Source organism: Hibiscus syriacus, unplaced genomic scaffold (genome assembly GCF_006381635.1).
Source record: "Hibiscus syriacus cultivar Baekdansim isolate YM2019G1 unplaced genomic scaffold, ASM638163v2 tig00017792_pilon, whole genome shotgun sequence".
NCBI classification, from domain to species: Eukaryota; Viridiplantae; Streptophyta; class Magnoliopsida; order Malvales; family Malvaceae; genus Hibiscus; species Hibiscus syriacus.
In genome coordinates, this window is record NW_024062416.1 from 429,503 (window position 1) to 436,585 (window position 7,083).

The window sequence follows — 7,083 nt, forward strand, 5'->3', positions numbered from 1 at the left end:
ATATGGGAAAATCAATGGGCTCGAATTTCTTCTTTACTTGTTCGTAAATCTGCTAAGCAATGTAAGGCTCGTTGGTATGAATGGCTTGACCCTTCTATAAAAAGGTACTCTTTCTTTTTTGAATTAATTTTAGGTTATTAAGATGGGTTTTTTTTTAAATAAGTGCTGATAGAATTTTAGAAGCGAATAGCTTATTTGGATTTCTTTTTCTTAACCAGATCAGTTATGGGTATTGAAGCTTTTCAGCATTTCGATTTGAAATGGCTTATTCCTTGAACATTAGGGTTTTTGGGTGGTTTAGACTTTAGAGTAGCTAAGCTACTTTAGAAGTGTTTTTATTCATTTTCTTGAGTTTAGCTAAGCTTAATTAAAAGAAAGGATATAATAGCTTCTCGTCAATTGCCGTTTGATTGCTCAAAGTTGGTTAAAAAAAGGGGCCTAAAATTTAACTCTCGAAAGCCAATAAAAATGCTTGATTGAAAAGTAAGTAAATATTTGATATGTGGACTAACCCACATTTGGATGTAATTATTGGATATAAAAATAGAAGTCACAGAATTTTAAATCTTAATATCTGTGTACTTGTCTGTCGAAATATGGATTTTGCTTTCAGAGCATAATATGAAATGGCCAAAGTAAGAACCAAGAGCATTCTAATTAGAGGAATTGGAGCCGTTTGGTGCTTAAATTGTATGTGCATTCTTGCTGAAAGTTGGGTATTACTGTTTCTCTTTGTGTTGGATTATTAAGGCGTCTTTTTAATTGATTCCTTTTGATGAACAAAAGCTATCATATATTTTGTCTATTCAGTTTGATTAAAGTAAGAACTTTGAAGTGATAAATTGGGTTTTTGTGATAAATGTAGACAGAGTGGACTAGAGAAGAGGATGAAAAACTGCTTCATCTGGCGAAGCTTATGCCAACACAGTGGAGAACAATTGCACCAATTGTTGGTCGAACTCCATCTCAATGTCTTGAGCGATATGAGAAACTCCTTGATGCAGCTTGTGCTAGAGATGAAAATTATGAGCCTGGTGACTATCCCAGGAAATTATGTCCAGGAGAGATTGACCCTAACCCTGAATCAAAGCCTGCACGTCCAGATCCTGTTGATATGGATGAGGATGAGAAGGAAATGCTTTCTGAAGCTCGTGCTCGGTTAGCTAATACCAGGGGTAAGAAGGCGAAGAGGAAAGCTAGGGAAAAACAGCTTGAAGAGGCCAGGAGGCTTGCATCTTTACAGAAAAGGAGGGAACTTAAGGCTGCTGGAATTGATACAAGGCACAGGAAGCGGGAAAGAAAGGGAATTGATTACACAGAAATTCCCTTTGAAAAGAGGCCTCCTCCAGGATTTTATGATGTTGCTGATGAAGATAGACCCGTGGAGCAGCCTAAGTTCCCAACAACCATCGAAGAACTTGGGGGAAAAAGAAGAGTTGATATAGAAGCTCAGTTAAGGAAGCAGGATATTGCAAAAAACAAAATTGCACAGAGGTAGGATGCTCCATCAGCAATATTGCAGGCCAACAAGCTAAATGATCCAGAAACAGTGAGGAAGAGATCTAAACTTATGCTACCAGAACCTCAGATTTCCAATAATGAATTGGAGGAGATTGCAAAGATGGGATATGTGCTCTTCTTGCAAATTATTCCCAGACTCCACGGCAGGGAATGACACCTTTACGAACCCCACAAAGAACACCTGCTGGAAAAGGTGATGCTATCATGATGGAAGCCGAAAATCTGGCCAGGTTGAGAGAGTCTCAGACGCCCTTGCTTGGTGGAGTAAACCAAGAGCTGCACCCATCAGATTTCTCAGGGGTCACTCCTAAATCACAGATCCAAACACTTAATCCAATGTTGACTCCTTCGGCAACTCCTGGAGGTGCAGGCCTTACTCCTAGAATTGGAATGACACCATCAAGGGATGGCAACTCTTTTGGTTTGACCCCTGAAGGAACTCCCATTAGGGATGAGCTCCACATAAATGAAGAGATGGATCTACATGACAGTGCCAAGCTTGAGCAACGAAGACAAGTTGATGTAAGAAGGAACTTGAGATCTGGACTCGGTAGTCTTCCACAGCCAAGAATGAGTACCAAATAGTCATTCAACCACCCCCAGAAGAAAGTGAAGAACCAGAGGAGAAGATTGAAGAAGACATGTCTGTTAGGATGGCCAGAGAAAAGGCCGAGGAAGAAGCACGGCACCAGGCACTGCTTAAGAAGAGATCAAAAGTGTTGCAGAGGGAGCTTCCAAGACCTCCTAGCGCATCCCTGGAACTAATTAGAGATTCTTTGATGAGGACTGATGGAGACAAAAGTTCCTTTGTTCCTCCTATAATTGAACAGGCTGATGAAATGATAAGAAAGGAGCTTCTGTCGTTGTTGGAGCATGACAATGCTAAGTCTCCACTTGATGACAAGGCAAATAAAGGGAAGAAAAAGGGTTCCAAGCGCTCTAGCAATGGATCTGTTCCCAGTATTGAACATTTAGAATGGAAGTCAAACTAGAACCTTTCTTTTGCCCGAAACTCCAACGATAACTGAAAATAGAAAATCATTTTAGCTTCCAGGATCGAGAGCATCCATTTGATTTTGGCCTTGTTATGTTTCGTAACAGGAGTATAGGAATACTGAAGCGCTTCGGATGCAGATGGAAGTCCAGATGCAGCTCCATGAACAACTTGAGGTATGCTACTGGTAACTAATAATTAATTCGTTCCAGTATCAAATTATGAAGGCTAACAACTCAAGGCACGGCAATGGCTTCTTGATTATATAATTTCTTTTCCCAGGTCCCAATGTCACGGGATCGGAGCTTTTCTATAATTAGCTACTTTAACATTGTTATGTGGAGTTTTCTATTTTCCGAACATGTCCCGTTTTTAATTTTCGAAACAAGTCACATTGAATCCTTTCAGATTGAGTTGATGCAGATAGTAAAACTGGCGTCCATGCAGGGTTATGCGCTTATATGAATGCACATATATTTCTAATGCGGGATACATTATTCTCCAGATTCAGAGAAATTTGCAGCTGCGAATCGAGGAACAAGGAAGGTATCTGCAAATGATGTTCTAGAAACAAAAAGAAGTCGAAAACAAAAAAGGTGTGGCGTCCTCTTCTACCTTGGATGACGCTCCCGCACCATTACCAGGCTCAAATCATCCGCCTTGCAACAATGATAAATCAGATTCAAAAGCTTTAGAGCAAGGTCACTCAAGAACTGGGATTGGTCCAGTAAATGCTAGTAGTAAAAATGAAAAAACTCGAAGGCACCGGAAACAGAATCAACTATCCATGTCGAGAAGAACGATGATGAGTCCGGTTTCCCGGTCCTGAAACGAGCCAGAACTGAGAATTAGCAGCGTTGTTAGACTTCACATCTGATAAATAATCTTTTGTAGACAAGCATAGCTGTGCTCCCGGAGATGTTAAAACAGATAAACCAGGAGTTGTTGAAACATTAGATCTTTAGATCCAGCTTTATGTGTAATTGCACTAACATTTGACAAGATCTAATAAATTATTTCATGCCTGAAAGAATCAGTGTCATGATCATGGAAAAGAGTCTTAGAATTCCATGTAAAAAATTCTTATGCCACACATGAGCATGATAGTAAGGAAAGTTGAGTAAGTCTACAACAACATGCTTAATTAGGACATTATTTGTGAAGTTAATTCATTATTATGGATCTCCTTCAAGTTTTCGAACTTTAAGAAAATTTGATATCTACATGCATACATCTTCCATTCCTGGAAAGAATTAATTCATTTGTGAGTTTTCTCATCCCAATAATTCATCGCTAGTCCATCTTTTCACACAAGTTGTCTTTATTTGTTCGTATTGATGGTGGTTGCAGTGGCAGATGGCCTGAAGGGGCTTCGATGAATGTTAAAATTGTCATCAACATCAAATGAATACATGTTTCCTCACTCTCTTGAAATTAATCAAAAAGAAAATATTTCCAGATTAAGAGAAGATTAAGTTCAAAATAAATGACAACAATAGTATCAAATCAAATTAAAATGTGCTTACCTGCAAAGACTTGTTTTCAATGACGTTGTCTTCTTAAATTTTGCCCTTTTGAGCGGGGACGTAGATATTCAAGTATCTGTTCCGGAGGTTCAACCTAAACAACAACAAAATGTAATATTAGGCTTTCATCAAATAGTTAGAAAGAAAGCATTTTTAATTATAAGACTATGTAAACGTTAGAATTTACCTCTGAAATTATGCACTCAATATGTGAAATGTAATTGCGTTCTTTGCAGTGATAAACGTCATGCTCTGGATTTCTTTGTGTTTCACATGTATCACAGTAATATTTTCCAGAATCATCTTCAGTCACAGTTGTGAGTACAAGTGGATGCAAATGACGTCTGTGTTTGACGACGAATGGGAGTGAAATACATTCAAGATGAATGTAAAACTTACACTCAAGGCATCCCCACAGTGTTCTCACAAGCTTGACCACATGCTTTACGTCTGGGAGATTCATCACCGAAAAATCCTTTCCCCAAATACAAAAGACAGCGATCGGCATGGCAACCATGTTTTACCTCACGAAACTGATATGTTGCGCATGAATAGTGCATGCCGATATTGCATGTCAAACAACTGAACACTAGGCCTTCAACAACCTCACTGCAGGCACAACAATGTTTTTAGGAAATAATGGAAATGTTTGAAGAGGATGTTGCAGGTGGAACGAACTCTGAACTTCCTCCAACATATCCTCGATGCAAGATTCATGCAGAAAGAATTCACAAGGAAGGCAAGCGTATATTATGCCGGAAAGGCGTTGCCTGCATGCCTTGCAAGTATTCATAATCTTTGGGTCAACATGCAAAATATTAATTTTGCATCGTGTAAGTTGATGAAAGTGACTGAAATGTGTGATTGTGGTTTTGGTTTCTTTACTTGTCGGGTTTCATCGTTTGAAGTAGCACATCTGGGGTCAAGTTTGAATGAACAAAGTTTACAGGTATAAGATGAACCAATGCATAGCTCTTCACATCCATCACACACAAATTTTTGTTCTGATTCCTCTAGCATCAACGGGTGAGGATGGAAAGAATCTCTTTGTATCTAGAAAAGTGAAAACAGAAACCGTTATAAATATGGATCAATTATATATTTTTTAATTACATTACTAACCATTTCATGGTGCACCTTCCCTGTCATATTTTAGACGTTGATCGCCAGAACTCTCTTCCTTTCTTTGAGGATCAAACAACTTCTCTATCGTAGGCTCAAGCACCTAAACACAAAGTTTAGTTTCAGACATATATAAAATAGCCAAATAAGAAAAGAGCTAGTTTAATTTTAACTATACGATTTCAGTTGTTGGTGACTTACCTCATAAAGGACACAATCAATATGTGCAATAAAATTGCATTCTTCACAGTTATAAAATTGAAGGTCTGGATTCCTTTCGGTCTCACATATCGCAACAATAATCTCCCGAGTCATCTTCAACAAATGGACTTACAAGCGTAAGTGGATGCAGGTGGTGTTTATGCTTAAAAGTAGGCGGTAGTGGAATACATTGAGGATGTACATCGTAGTCACATTTTCTGCAGCTGAAGCAGGAATCTTTGCAAATTTTACCACATTCCTTGCAGGATATGTTGTGGATAATGCTTTTCCCGAGTTGTAGAAGATTGTGAGGATAACAAGTATGCTTTATAGCACGAGTTGGGTACTTTGCACATGAAGCGTGCAAGTCAACATCGCATTCATTGCAATAGAAGCTGAAACCTTCTATTGTCTCTCGACAAGCATAACATCGAACTTGTACCCTTGCATCTGAATAAGGGAATAGTCGAGGGTGAAGAATATGGTGCGGGTGAAAGGGGCTCCTCTCAACATGCTCCGGCATCTCATTCATACATGATTCATGGATGAGAAATACACAAGGAAGGCAGACATACACATAAATTAGTAGAGTTGTCCATCGGAGCTCTTGATTGCATGCCACACTTCATTTCCTTCCAGAGTTCTTTCTCCAGCTGGGTCGTCGGAGAAAACAAGCAGCGTTTGAGTCGATGTGGGTGGCAGAAATGGTGAATTGGGCGATCCTCCTCCTCAGCACGCTTAGCTACCTCATTCTCATCATTAAAAACAGCCACAGCGCATCTGAAATCAAGCTTCAACTCACAGTGCATGCAGCTGTAATAGATGAAAGCAACCGTCCATCTTCTACATGCATCACACACAATTAGGTCCAACAAATTGAATCTGAGTGGATGGGGGTGAAAAGTGTGTTTATGGATTTGAGGCGGCAATTCAGCGCATGATTTGTGCATCGCAAGTTCGAAACATTCTCGACACAAATACGCCGGACCAACAATGATATCCCAGCACCCCACGCAAGAAATCGTGTCTTTCTCCTCCACCTCCACCTCCACAAAGCTTAGCTTATGATGGTGGCTAAAATGTTGGAACTCCATTTTACAGGACCAAAACAAAAAATAAAACGACTAATATCTCGAGAGGATGATTTGGAGGTTGAAAGATGAAAATTTTATAGTTTTAACAAGTAAACTACTTTTCCCGAGTGAAGAAGAGATACGCATTTGCTTTCTTAATTTTGGAATCACCCAGGAAAAAAAAAAGGCCAAAAGCTTACTTCAGAAGATTGACTTTCAAAATTCTTTGCTTAGAAAACCTGTCCGATCCCTCTCTTGCTTTTGAATCCAAGCAAAGTGTTATTGAATGCAAAGGACGATCCGTTTATTATTCCAAACGTAACTCAAAACTATGCTTTAACTACTACAAATGTTATTCTTTTACGTAGTGGCATTAATCATTTAAGAAAATAACAAACTACAAAATGCAGAAAATGTTTAGAAAATGCTGAGCTCCAAATGGTTATAAAATTAGTAAAATAGTGTTCAAAAAATCATTTAAAAGAATATGGTGCTTCTTGCGGTTACATCCAAAGTCATCAACATTTGTTACTAATTACATTAAGGTAATGAACAATTCAAAGATACTAAACTATAATAGTTTAGATTTGTAAATTTCAATTCAAAGATTCCGATCAAGTTGCGGTCCAAAAAATTATGTTAAATT

At 38.6% G+C, this 7,083-nt stretch overlaps 1 pseudogene; it reads left to right on the forward strand.

Annotated features, from left to right (window-relative positions):
• Nucleotides 1-626: 626 nt before the first annotated feature.
• On the forward strand, nucleotides 627-3,402 carry LOC120208864 (annotated as a pseudogene).
• The last annotated feature ends 3,681 nt before the right edge of the window (nucleotides 3,403-7,083 follow it).